The sequence below is a fragment of the Ascaphus truei genome, unplaced genomic scaffold (genome assembly GCF_040206685.1).
Source record: "Ascaphus truei isolate aAscTru1 unplaced genomic scaffold, aAscTru1.hap1 HAP1_SCAFFOLD_112, whole genome shotgun sequence".
Lineage (NCBI taxonomy): Eukaryota > Metazoa > Chordata > Amphibia > Anura > Ascaphidae > Ascaphus > Ascaphus truei.
The window spans coordinates 286,029-299,450 of record NW_027453986.1 but is presented as its reverse complement, the minus strand read 5'-3'; positions in this window follow the sequence as shown (position 1 = coordinate 299,450).

The window sequence follows — 13,422 nt, the reverse complement described above, 5'->3', positions numbered from 1 at the left end:
TTTCTCTCTCTGCGCTCTTTATTTCTCTCTCTGCGCTCTTTATTTCTCTCTCTGCGCTCTTTATTTCTCTCTCTGCGCTCTTTATTTCTCTCTCTGCGCTCTTTATTTCTCTCTGCGCTCTTTATTTCTCTCTCTGCGCTCTTTATTTCTCTCTCTGCGCTCTTTATTTCTCTCTCTGTGCTCTTTCTCTCTCTCTGTGCTCTTTCTCTCTCTCTGTGCTCTTTCTCTCTCTCTGTGCTCTTTCTCTCTCTCTGTGCTCTTTCTCTCTCTCTGTGCTCTTTCTCTCTCTCTGTGCTCTTTCTCTCTCTCTATGCTCTTTCTCTCTCTCTATGCTCTTTCTCTCTCTCTGTGCTCTTTCTCTCTCTCTGTGCTCTTTCTCTCTCTCTGTGCTCTTTCTCTCTCTCTGTGCTCTTTCTCTCTCTCTGCGCTCTTTCTCTCTCTCTGCGCTCTTTCTCTCTCTCTGCGCTCTTTCTCTCTCTCTGCGCTCTTTCTTCCTCTCTCTCTCTGCGCTCTTTCTTTCTCTCTCTCTCTGCGCTCTTTCTTTCTCTCTCTCTCTGCGCTCTTTATTTCTCTCTCTGCGCTCTTTATTTCTCTCTCTGCGCTCTTTATTTCTCTCTCTGCGCTCTTTATTTCTCTCTCTGCGCTCTTTCTTTCTCTCTCTCTGTGCTCTTTCTCTCTCTCTGCGCTCTTTCTCTCTCTCTGCGCTCTTTCTCTCTCTCTGCGCTCTTTCTCTCTCTCTGCGCTCTTTCTCTCTTTCTGCGCTCTTTCTTTCTCTCTCTGCGCTTTTTCTTTCTCTCTCTGCGCTCTTTCTTTCTCTTTCTCTCTCTGCGCTCTTTCTCTCTCTCTCTGCGCTCTTTCTCTCTCTCTCTGCGCTCTTTCTCTCTCTCTCTCTGCGCTCTTTCTTTCTCTTTCTCTCTCTGCGCTCTTTCTTTCTCTTTCTCTCTCTGCGCTCTCTTTCTCTGCGCTCTTTCTTTCTCTCTGCGCTCTTTCTTTCTTTCTGTCTGCGCTCTTTTTTTCTCTCTTTGCGCTCTTTCTTTCTCTCTCTGCTCTCTTTCTTTCTCTCTCTGCGCTCTTTCTTTCTCTCTCTCTGCGCTCTTTCTTTCTCTGCGCTCTTTCTTTCTCTCTCTGCGCTTTTTCTCTCTCTCTGCGCTCTTTCTCTCTCTATGTGCTCTTTCTTTCTCTCTGCGCTCTTTCTTTCTCTCTCTCTGCGCTCTTTCTTCCTCTCTCTCTCTGCGCTCTTTCTCTCTCTCTGCGCTATTTCTTTCTCTCTCTGCGCTCTTTCTTTCTCTCTCTCTCTGCGCTCTTTCTTTCTCTCTCTCTCTGCGCTCTTTCTTTCTCTCTGCGCTCTTTCTCTCTCTCTGCGCTCTTTCTTTCTCTCTCTCTGCGCTTTCTCTTTCTCTCTCTGCGCTCTTTTTTTCTCTTTCTCTCTGCGCTCTTTCTCTCTCTCTGCGCTCTTTCTCTCTCTCTGCGCTCTTTCTCTCTCTCTGCGCTCTTTCTCTCTCTCTGCGCTTTTTCTCTCTCTCTGCGCTCTTTCTCTCTCTATGTGCTCTTTCTTTCTCTCTGCGCTCTTTCTTTCTCTCTCTCTGCGCTCTTTCTTCCTCTCTCTCTCTGCGCTCTTTCTCTCTCTCTGCGCTATTTCTTTCTCTCTCTGCGCTCTTTCTTTCTCTCTCTCTCTGCGCTCTTTCTTTCTCTCTCTCTCTGCGCTCTTTCTTTCTCTCTGCGCTCTTTCTCTCTCTCTGCGCTCTTTCTTTCTCTCTCTCTGCGCTTTCTCTTTCTCTCTCTGCGCTCTTTTTTTCTCTTTCTCTCTGCGCTCTTTCTCTCTCTCTGCGCTCTTTCTCTCTCTCTGCGCTCTCTCTCTGTCTGCGCTCTCTCTCTGCGCTCTTTCACTCTCTCTCTGCGCTCTTTCTCTCTCTATGTGCTCTTTCTTTCTCTCTGCGCTCTTTCTTTCTCTCTCTCTGCGCTCTTTCTTCCTCTCTCTCTGCGCTCTTTCTTTCTCTCTCTGCGCTCTTTCTTTCTCTCTCTCTCTCTGCGCTCTTTCTTTCTCTCTGCGCTCTTATTCTCTCACTCTCTGCGCTCTTTCTTTCTCTCTCTGCGCTCTTTCTTTCTCTCTCTGCGCTCTTTCTTTCTCTCTCTCTGCGCTCTTTGTCTCTCTCTGCGCTTTTTCTTTCTCTCTCTGCACTCTTTTTTTCTCTCTCTCTGCGCTCTTTCTTTCTCTCTCTCTGCGCTCTTTCTCTCTCTCTCTGCGCTCTTTCTTTCTCTCTGCGCTCTTCTCTCTCTGCGCTCTTTCTTTCTCTCTGCGCTCTTTCTCTCTCTGCGCTCTTTCTTTCTCTGCGCTCTTTCTCTCTCTGCGCTCTTTCTTTCTCTTTCTCTCTCTGCGCTCTCTCTCTCTCTGCGCTCTTTCTCTCTCTCTCTCTGCGCTCTCTCTCTCTGCGCTCTTTCTTTCTCTTTCTCTCTCTGCGCTCTTTCTCTCTCTCTGCGCTCTTTCTTTCTTTCTCTCTGCGCTCTTTCTTTCTTTCTGCGCTCTTTTTTTCTCTCTTTGCGCTCTTTCTTTCTCTCTCTGCGCTCTTTCTCTCTCTCTCTCTCTGCGCTCTTTCTTTCTCTCTGCGCTCTTTCTCTCTCTGCGCACTTTCTCTCTCTGCGCTCTTTCTTTCTCGTTCTCTCTCTCTGCGCTCTTTCTCTCTCTCTCTCTGCGCTCTTTCTTTCTCTTTCTCTCTCTGCGCTCTCTCTCTCTCTGCGCTCTTTCTTTCTCTCTGCGCTCTTTCTTTCTTTCTCTCTGCGCTCTTTTTTTCTCTCTTTGCGCTCTTTTTCTCTCTCTCTGCGCTCTTTCTTTCTCTCTCTCTGCACTCTTTCTTTCTCTGCGCTCTTTATTTCTCTCTCTGCGCTTTTTATTTCTCTCTCTGCGCTCTTTATTTCTCTCTCTGCGCTCTTTATTTCTCTCTCTGCGCTCTTTATTTCTCTCTCTGCGCTCTTTATTTCTCTCTCTGCGCTCTTTCTTTCTCTCTCTCTGTGCTCTTTCTCCCTCTCTGTGCTCTTTCTCTCTCTCTGCGCTCTTTCTCTCTCTCTGTGCTCTTTCTCTCTCTCTGTGCTCTTTCTCTCTCTCTGCGCTCTTTCTCTCTCTCTGCGCTCTCTCTCTCTCTCTGCGCTCTTTCTTTCTCTCTGCGCTCTTATTCTCTCACTCTCTGCGCTCTTTCTTTCTCTCTCTGCGCTCTTTCTTTCTCTCTCTGCGCTCTTTCTTTCTCTCTCTCTGCGCTCTTTGTCTCTCTCTGCGCTTTTTCTTTCTCTCTCTGCACTCTTTTTTTCTCTCTCTCTGCGCTCTTTCTTTCTCTCTCTCTGCGCTCTTTCTCTCTCTCTCTGCGCTCTTTCTTTCTCTCTGCGCTCTTCTCTCTCTGCGCTCTTTCTTTCTCTCTGCGCTCTTTCTCTCTCTGCGCTCTTTCTTTCTCTGCGCTCTTTCTCTCTCTGCGCTCTTTCTTTCTCTCTCTGCGCTCTCTCTCTCTCTGCGCTCTTTCTCTCTCTCTCTCTGCGCTCTCTCTCTCTGCGCTCTTTCTTTCTCTTTCTCTCTCTGCGCTCTTTCTCTCTCTCTGCGCTCTTTCTTTCTTTCTCTCTGCGCTCTTTCTTTCTTTCTGCGCTCTTTTTTTCTCTCTTTGCGCTCTTTCTTTCTCTCTCTGCGCTCTTTCTCTCTCTCTCTCTCTGCGCTCTTTCTTTCTCTCTGCGCTCTTTCTCTCTCTGCGCACTTTCTCTCTCTGCGCTCTTTCTTTCTCGTTCTCTCTCTCTGCGCTCTTTCTCTCTCTCTCTCTGCGCTCTTTCTTTCTCTTTCTCTCTCTGCGCTCTCTCTCTCTCTGCGCTCTTTCTTTCTCTCTGCGCTCTTTCTTTCTTTCTCTCTGCGCTCTTTTTTTCTCTCTTTGCGCTCTTTTTCTCTCTCTCTGCGCTCTTTCTTTCTCTCTCTCTGCACTCTTTCTTTCTCTGCGCTCTTTATTTCTCTCTCTGCGCTTTTTATTTCTCTCTCTGCGCTCTTTATTTCTCTCTCTGCGCTCTTTATTTCTCTCTCTGCGCTCTTTATTTCTCTCTCTGCGCTCTATATTTCTCTCTCTCTGTGCTCTTTCTCTCTCTCTGCGCTCTTTCTCTCTCTCTGCGCTCTTTCTCTCTCTCTGCGCTCTTTCTCTCTCTCTCTCTGTGCTCTTTCTCTCTCTCTGTGCTCTTTCTCTCTCTCTGTGCTCTTTCTCTCTCTCTGCGCTCTTTCTCTCTCTCTGCGCTCTTTCTCTCTCTCTGCGCTCTTTCTTTCTCTCTCTGCGCTCTTTCTTTCTCTCTCTGCGCTCTTTCTTTCTCTTTCTCTCTCTCTGCGCTCTTTCTTTCTTTCTTTCTCTCTTTGCGCTCTTTCTTTCTCTCTCTGCGCTCTTTCTCTCTCTCTCTCTCTGCGCTCTTTCTTTCTCTCTGCGCTCTTTCTCTCTCTGCGCACTTTCTCTCTCTGCGCTCTTTCTTTCTCTTTCTCTCTCTCTGCGCTCTTTCTCTCTCTCTCTCTCTGCGCTCTTTCTCTCTCTCTCTGCGCTCTTTCTTTCTCTTTCTCTCTCTGCGCTATCTCTCTCTGCGCTCTTTCTTTCTCTCTGCGCTCTTTCTTTCTTTCTCTCTGCGCTCTTTTTTTCTCTCTTTGCGCTCTTTTTCTCTCTCTCTGCGCTCTTTCTTTATCTCTCTCTGCGCTCTTTCTTTCTCTGCGCTCTTTATTTCTCTCTCTGCGCTCTTTATTTCTCTCTCTGCGCTCTTTATTTCTCTCTCTGCGCTCTTTATTTCTCTCTCTGCGCTCTTTATTTCTCTCTCTGCGCTCTTTATTTCTCTCTCTGCGCTCTTTATTTCTCTCTCTGCGCTCTTTATTTCTCTCTGCGCTCTTTATTTCTCTCTCTGCGCTCTTTATTTCTCTCTCTGCGCTCTTTATTTCTCTCTCTGTGCTCTTTCTCTCTCTCTGTGCTCTTTCTCTCTCTCTGTGCTCTTTCTCTCTCTCTGTGCTCTTTCTCTCTCTCTGTGCTCTTTCTCTCTCTCTGTGCTCTTTCTCTCTCTCTGTGCTCTTTCTCTCTCTCTATGCTCTTTCTCTCTCTCTATGCTCTTTCTCTCTCTCTGTGCTCTTTCTCTCTCTCTGTGCTCTTTCTCTCTCTCTGTGCTCTTTCTCTCTCTCTGTGCTCTTTCTCTCTCTCTGCGCTCTTTCTCTCTCTCTGCGCTCTTTCTCTCTCTCTGCGCTCTTTCTCTCTCTCTGCGCTCTTTCTTCCTCTCTCTCTCTGCGCTCTTTCTTTCTCTCTCTCTCTGCGCTCTTTCTTTCTCTCTCTCTCTGCGCTCTTTATTTCTCTCTCTGCGCTCTTTATTTCTCTCTCTGCGCTCTTTATTTCTCTCTCTGCGCTCTTTATTTCTCTCTCTGCGCTCTTTCTTTCTCTCTCTCTGTGCTCTTTCTCTCTCTCTGCGCTCTTTCTCTCTCTCTGCGCTCTTTCTCTCTCTCTGCGCTCTTTCTCTCTCTCTGCGCTCTTTCTCTCTTTCTGCGCTCTTTCTTTCTCTCTCTGCGCTTTTTCTTTCTCTCTCTGCGCTCTTTCTTTCTCTTTCTCTCTCTGCGCTCTTTCTCTCTCTCTCTGCGCTCTTTCTCTCTCTCTCTGCGCTCTTTCTCTCTCTCTCTCTGCGCTCTTTCTTTCTCTTTCTCTCTCTGCGCTCTTTCTTTCTCTTTCTCTCTCTGCGCTCTCTTTCTCTGCGCTCTTTCTTTCTCTCTGCGCTCTTTCTTTCTTTCTGTCTGCGCTCTTTTTTTCTCTCTTTGCGCTCTTTCTTTCTCTCTCTGCTCTCTTTCTTTCTCTCTCTGCGCTCTTTCTTTCTCTCTCTCTGCGCTCTTTCTTTCTCTGCGCTCTTTCTTTCTCTCTCTGCGCTTTTTCTCTCTCTCTGCGCTCTTTCTCTCTCTATGTGCTCTTTCTTTCTCTCTGCGCTCTTTCTTTCTCTCTCTCTGCGCTCTTTCTTCCTCTCTCTCTCTGCGCTCTTTCTCTCTCTCTGCGCTATTTCTTTCTCTCTCTGCGCTCTTTCTTTCTCTCTCTCTCTGCGCTCTTTCTTTCTCTCTCTCTCTGCGCTCTTTCTTTCTCTCTGCGCTCTTTCTCTCTCTCTGCGCTCTTTCTTTCTCTCTCTCTGCGCTTTCTCTTTCTCTCTCTGCGCTCTTTTTTTCTCTTTCTCTCTGCGCTCTTTCTCTCTCTCTGCGCTCTTTCTCTCTCTCTGCGCTCTTTCTCTCTCTCTGCGCTCTTTCTCTCTCTCTGCGCTTTTTCTCTCTCTCTGCGCTCTTTCTCTCTCTATGTGCTCTTTCTTTCTCTCTGCGCTCTTTCTTTCTCTCTCTCTGCGCTCTTTCTTCCTCTCTCTCTCTGCGCTCTTTCTCTCTCTCTGCGCTATTTCTTTCTCTCTCTGCGCTCTTTCTTTCTCTCTCTCTCTGCGCTCTTTCTTTCTCTCTCTCTCTGCGCTCTTTCTTTCTCTCTGCGCTCTTTCTCTCTCTCTGCGCTCTTTCTTTCTCTCTCTCTGCGCTTTCTCTTTCTCTCTCTGCGCTCTTTTTTTCTCTTTCTCTCTGCGCTCTTTCTCTCTCTCTGCGCTCTTTCTCTCTCTCTGCGCTCTCTCTCTGTCTGCGCTCTCTCTCTGCGCTCTTTCACTCTCTCTCTGCGCTCTTTCTCTCTCTATGTGCTCTTTCTTTCTCTCTGCGCTCTTTCTTTCTCTCTCTCTGCGCTCTTTCTTCCTCTCTCTCTGCGCTCTTTCTTTCTCTCTCTGCGCTCTTTCTTTCTCTCTCTCTCTCTGCGCTCTTTCTTTCTCTCTGCGCTCTTATTCTCTCACTCTCTGCGCTCTTTCTTTCTCTCTCTGCGCTCTTTCTTTCTCTCTCTGCGCTCTTTCTTTCTCTCTCTCTGCGCTCTTTGTCTCTCTCTGCGCTTTTTCTTTCTCTCTCTGCACTCTTTTTTTCTCTCTCTCTGCGCTCTTTCTTTCTCTCTCTCTGCGCTCTTTCTCTCTCTCTCTGCGCTCTTTCTTTCTCTCTGCGCTCTTCTCTCTCTGCGCTCTTTCTTTCTCTCTGCGCTCTTTCTCTCTCTGCGCTCTTTCTTTCTCTGCGCTCTTTCTCTCTCTGCGCTCTTTCTTTCTCTTTCTCTCTCTGCGCTCTCTCTCTCTCTGCGCTCTTTCTCTCTCTCTCTCTGCGCTCTCTCTCTCTGCGCTCTTTCTTTCTCTTTCTCTCTCTGCGCTCTTTCTCTCTCTCTGCGCTCTTTCTTTCTTTCTCTCTGCGCTCTTTCTTTCTTTCTGCGCTCTTTTTTTCTCTCTTTGCGCTCTTTCTTTCTCTCTCTGCGCTCTTTCTCTCTCTCTCTCTCTGCGCTCTTTCTTTCTCTCTGCGCTCTTTCTCTCTCTGCGCTCTTTCTTTCTCGTTCTCTCTCTCTGCGCTCTTTCTCTCTCTCTCTCTGCGCTCTTTCTTTCTCTTTCTCTCTCTGCGCTCTCTCTCTCTCTGCGCTCTTTCTTTCTCTCTGCGCTCTTTCTTTCTTTCTCTCTGCGCTCTTTTTTTCTCTCTTTGCGCTCTTTTTCTCTCTCTCTGCGCTCTTTCTTTCTCTCTCTCTGCACTCTTTCTTTCTCTGCGCTCTTTATTTCTCTCTCTGCGCTTTTTATTTCTCTCTCTGCGCTCTTTATTTCTCTCTCTGCGCTCTTTATTTCTCTCTCTGCGCTCTTTATTTCTCTCTCTGCGCTCTTTATTTCTCTCTCTGCGCTCTTTCTTTCTCTCTCTCTGTGCTCTTTCTCTCTCTCTGTGCTCTTTCTCTCTCTCTGCGCTCTTTCTCTCTCTCTGTGCTCTTTCTCTCTCTCTGTGCTCTTTCTCTCTCTCTGCGCTCTTTCTCTCTCTCTGCGCTCTCTCTCTCTCTCTGCGCTCTTTCTTTCTCTCTGCGCTCTTATTCTCTCACTCTCTGCGCTCTTTCTTTCTCTCTCTGCGCTCTTTCTTTCTCTCTCTGCGCTCTTTCTTTCTCTCTCTCTGCGCTCTTTGTCTCTCTCTGCGCTTTTTCTTTCTCTCTCTGCACTCTTTTTTTCTCTCTCTCTGCGCTCTTTCTTTCTCTCTCTCTGCGCTCTTTCTCTCTCTCTCTGCGCTCTTTCTTTCTCTCTGCGCTCTTCTCTCTCTGCGCTCTTTCTTTCTCTCTGCGCTCTTTCTCTCTCTGCGCTCTTTCTTTCTCTGCGCTCTTTCTCTCTCTGCGCTCTTTCTTTCTCTCTCTGCGCTCTCTCTCTCTCTGCGCTCTTTCTCTCTCTCTCTCTGCGCTCTCTCTCTCTGCGCTCTTTCTTTCTCTTTCTCTCTCTGCGCTCTTTCTCTCTCTCTGCGCTCTTTCTTTCTTTCTCTCTGCGCTCTTTCTTTCTTTCTGCGCTCTTTTTTTCTCTCTTTGCGCTCTTTCTTTCTCTCTCTGCGCTCTTTCTCTCTCTCTCTCTCTGCGCTCTTTCTTTCTCTCTGCGCTCTTTCTCTCTCTGCGCACTTTCTCTCTCTGCGCTCTTTCTTTCTCGTTCTCTCTCTCTGCGCTCTTTCTCTCTCTCTCTCTGCGCTCTTTCTTTCTCTTTCTCTCTCTGCGCTCTCTCTCTCTCTGCGCTCTTTCTTTCTCTCTGCGCTCTTTCTTTCTTTCTCTCTGCGCTCTTTTTTTCTCTCTTTGCGCTCTTTTTCTCTCTCTCTGCGCTCTTTCTTTCTCTCTCTCTGCACTCTTTCTTTCTCTGCGCTCTTTATTTCTCTCTCTGCGCTTTTTATTTCTCTCTCTGCGCTCTTTATTTCTCTCTCTGCGCTCTTTATTTCTCTCTCTGCGCTCTTTATTTCTCTCTCTGCGCTCTATATTTCTCTCTCTCTGTGCTCTTTCTCTCTCTCTGCGCTCTTTCTCTCTCTCTGCGCTCTTTCTCTCTCTCTGTGCTCTTTCTCTCTCTCTGTGCTCTTTCTCTCTCTCTGCGCTCTTTCTCTCTCTCTGCGCTCTTTCTCTCTCTCTGCGCTCTTTCTCTCTCTGCGCTCTTTCTTCCTCTCTCTCTCTGTGCTCTTTCTTTCTCTCTCTCTCTCTGCGCTCTTTATTTCTCTCTCTGCGCTCTTTATTTCTCTCTCTGCGCTCTTTATTTCTCTCTCTGCGCTCTTTATTTCTCTCTCTGCGCTCTATATTTCTCTCTCTCTGTGCTCTTTCTCTCTCTCTGCGCTCTTTCTCTCTCTCTGCGCTATTTCTCTCTCTCTGCGCTCTTTCTCTCTCTCTGCGCTCTTTCTTTCTCTCTCTCTGTGCTCTTTCTCTCTCTCTGTGCTCTTTCTCTCTCTCTGTGCTCTTTCTCTCTCTCTGCGCTCTTTCTCTCTCTCTGCGCTCTTTCTCTCTCTCTGCGCTCTTTCTTTCTCTCTCTGCGCTCTTTCTTTCTCTCTCTGCGCTCTTTCTTTCTCTTTCTCTCTCTCTGCGCTCTTTCTTTCTTTCTCTCTTTGCGCTCTTTCTTTCTCTCTCTGCGCTCTTTCTCTCTCTCTCTCTCTGCGCTCTTTCTTTCTCTCTGCGCTCTTTCTCTCTCTGCGCACTTTCTCTCTCTGCGCTCTTTCTTTCTCTTTCTCTCTCTCTGCGCTCTTTCTCTCTCTCTCTCTCTGCGCTCTTTCTCTCTCTCTCTGCGCTCTTTCTTTCTCTTTCTCTCTTTGCGCTCTCTCTCTCTGCGCTCTTTCTTTCTCTCTGCGCTCTTTCTTTCTTTCTCTCTGCGCTCTTTTTTCTCTCTTTGCACTCTTTTTCTCTCTCTCTGCGCTCTTTCTTTCTCTCTCTCTGCACTCTTTCTTTCTCTGCGCTCTTTATTTCTCTCTCTGCGCTTTTTATTTCTCTCTCTGCGCTCTTTATTTCTCTTTCTGCGCTCTTTATTTCTCTCTCTGCGCTCTTTATTTCTCTCTCTGCGCTCTTTATTTCTCTCTCTGCACTCTTTTTTTCTCTCTCTCTGCGCTCTTTCTTTCTCTCTCTCTGCGCTCTTTCTCTCTCTCTCTGCGCTCTTTCTTTCTCTCTGCGCTCTTCTCTCTCTGCGCTCTTTCTTTCTCTCTGCGCTCTTTCTCTCTCTGCGCTCTTTCTTTCTCTGCGCTCTTTCTCTCTCTGCGCTCTTTCTTTCTCTTTCTCTCTCTGCGCTCTCTCTCTCTCTGCGCTCTTTCTCTCTCTCTCTCTGTGCTCTCTCTCTCTGCGCTCTTTCTTTCTCTTTCTCTCTCTGCGCTCTTTCTCTCTCTCTGCGCTCTTTCTTTCTTTCTCTCTGCGCTCTTTCTTTCTTTCTGCGCTCTTTTTTTCTCTCTTTGCGCTCTTTCTTTCTCTCTCTGCGCTCTTTCTCTCTCTCTCTGCGCTCTTTCTTTCTCTCTCTGCGCTCTTTCTTTCTCGTTCTCTCTCTCTGCGCTCTTTCTCTCTCTCTCTCGGCGCTCTTTCTCTCTCTCTCTCTCTGCGCTCTTTCTTTCTCTTTCTCTCTCTGCGCTCTCTCTCTCTGCACTCTTTCTTTCTCTCTGCGCTCTTTCTTTCTTTCTCTCTGCGCTCTTTTTTTCTCTCTTTGCGCTCTTTTTCTCTCTCTCTGCGCTCTTTCTTTCTCTCTCTGCGCTCTTTATTTCTCTCTCTGCGCTCTCTCTCTGCGCTCTTTCTTTCTCTCTCTCTGCGCTCTTTCTTTCTCTCTCTGCGCTCTTTCTTTCTCTCTCTGCGCTCTTTCTCTCTCTCTGTGCTCTTTCTCTCTCTGTGCTCTTTCTCTCTCTGCGCTCTTTCTCTCTCTGCGCTCTTTCTCTCTCTCTGCGCTCTTTCTCTCTCTCTGCGCTCTTTCTCTCTCTCTGCGCTCTTTCTCTCTCTCTGCGCTCTTTCTTTCTCTGTCTGCGCTCTTTCTTTCTCTGTCTGCGCTCTTTCTTCCTCTCTCTCTCTCTGCGCTCTTTTTTTCTCTACGCTCTTTCTCTCTCTCTGCGCTCTTTCTTTCTCTCTCTCTGCGCTCTTTCTTTCTCTCTCTCTGCGCTCTCTCTCTCTTTCTCTCTGCGCTCACTCTCTCTGCGCTCTCTCTCTGTCTGCGCTCTCTCTCTGCGCTCTTTCTCTCTCTCTCTGCGCTCTTTCTCTCTCTATGTGCTCTTTCTTTCTCTCTGCGCTCTTTCTTTCTCTCTCTCTGCGCTCTTTCTTCCTCTCTCTCTGCGCTCTTTCTTTCTCTCTCTGCGCTCTTTCTTTCTCTCTCTCTCTCTGCGCTCTTTCTTTCTCTCTGCGCTCTTATTCTCTCACTCTCTGCGCTCTTTCTTTCTCTCTCTGCGCTCTTTCTTTCTCTCTCTGCACTCTTTTTTTCTCTCTCTCTGCGCTCTTTCTTTCTCTTTCTCTCTCTGCGCTCTTTCTCTCTCTCTGCGCTCTTTCTTTCTTTCTCTCTGCGCTCTTTCTTTCTTTCTGCGCTCTTTTTTTCTCTCTTTGCGCTCTTTCTTTCTCTCTCTGCGCTCTTTCTCTCTCTCTCTCTCTGCGCTCTTTCTTTCTCTCTGCGCTCTTTCTCTCTCTGCGCACTTTCTCTCTCTGCGCTCTTTCTTTCTCGTTCTCTCTCTCTGCGCTCTTTCTCTCTCTCTCTCGGCGCTCTTTCTCTCTCTCTCTCTCTGCGCTCTTTCTTTCTCTTTCTCTCTCTGCGCTCTCTCTCTCTGCGCTCTTTCTTTCTCTCTGCGCTCTTTCTTTCTTTCTCTCTGCGCTCTTTTTTTCTCTCTTTGCGCTCTTTTTCTCTCTCTCTGCGCTCTTTCTTTCTCTCTCTCTGCACTCTTTTTTTCTCTGCGCTCTTTATTTCTCTCTCTGCGCTTTTTATTTCTCTCTCTGCGCTCTTTATTTCTCTCTCTGCGCTCTTTATTTCTCTCTCTGCGCTCTTTATTTCTCTCTCTGCGCTCTTTATTTCTCTCTCTGCGCTCTTTCTTTCTCTCTCTCTGTGCTCTTTCTCTCTCTCTGTGCTCTTTCTCTCTCTCTGCGCTCTTTCTCTCTCTCTGTGCTCTTTCTCTCTCTCTGCGCTCTTTCTCTCTCTCTGCGCTCTTTCTCTCTCTCTGCGCTCTTTCTCTCTCTCTGCGCTCTTTCTCTCTCTGCGCTCTTTCTTCCTCTCTCTCTGTGCTCTTTCTTTCTCTCTCTCTCTGCGCTCTTTATTTCTCTCTCTGCGCTCTTTATTTCTCTCTCTGCGCTCTTTATTTCTCTCTCTCTGTGCTCTTTCTCTCTCTCTGCGCTCTTTCTCTCTCTCTGCGCTATTTCTCTCTCTCTGCGCTCTTTCTCTCTCTCTGCGCTCTTTCTTTCTCTCTCTCTGTGCTCTTTCTCTCTCTCTGTGCTCTTTCTCTCTCTCTGTGCTCTTTCTCTCTCTCTGCGCTCTTTCTCTCTCTCTGCGCTCTTTCTCTCTCTCTGCGCTCTTTCTTTCTCTCTCTGCGCTCTTTCTTTCTCTCTCTGCGCTCTTTCTTTCTCTTTCTCTCTCTCTCTGCGCTCTTTCTTTCTTTCTCTCTTTGCGCTCTTTCTTTCTCTCTCTGCGCTCTTTCTCTCTCTCTCTCTCTGCGCTCTTTCTTTCTCTCTGCGCTCTTTCTCTCTCTGCGCACTTTCTCTCTCTGCGCTCTTTCTTTCTCTTTCTCTCTCTCTGCGCTCTTTCTCTCTCTCTCTCTCTGCGCTCTTTCTCTCTCTCTCTGCGCTCTTTCTTTCTCTTTCTCTCTTTGCGCTCTCTCTCTCTGCGCTCTTTCTTTCTCTCTGCGCTCTTTCTTTCTTTCTCTCTGCGCTCTTTTTTCTCTCTTTGCACTCTTTTTCTCTCTCTCTGCGCTCTTTCTTTCTCTCTCTCTGCACTCTTTCTTTCTCTGCGCTCTTTATTTCTCTCTCTGCGCTTTTTATTTCTCTCTCTGCGCTCTTTATTTCTCTCTCTGCGCTCTTTATTTCTCTCTCTGCGCTCTTTATTTCTCTCTCTGCGCTCTTTATTTCTCTCTCTGCACTCTTTTTTTCTCTCTCTCTGCGCTCTTTCTTTCTCTCTCTCTGCGCTCTTTCTCTCTCTCTCTGCGCTCTTTCTTTCTCTCTGCGCTCTTCTCTCTCTGCGCTCTTTCTTTCTCTCTGCGCTCTTTCTCTCTCTGCGCTCTTTCTTTCTCTGCGCTCTTTCTCTCTCTGCGCTCTTTCTTTCTCTTTCTCTCTCTGCGCTCTCTCTCTCTCTGCGCTCTTTCTCTCTCTCTCTCTGCGCTCTCTCTCTCTGCGCTCTTTCTTTCTCTTTCTCTCTCTGCGCTCTTTCTCTCTCTCTGCGCTCTTTCTTTCTTTCTCTCTGCGCTCTTTCTTTCTTTCTGCGCTCTTTTTTTCTCTCTTTGCGCTCTTTCTTTCTCTCTCTGCGCTCTTTCTCTCTCTCTCTGCGCTCTTTCTTTCTCTCTCTGCGCTCTTTCTTTCTCGTTCTCTCTCTCTGCGCTCTTTCTCTCTCTCTCTCGGCGCTCTTTCTCTCTCTCTCTCTCTGCGCTCTTTCTTTCTCTTTCTCTCTCTGCGC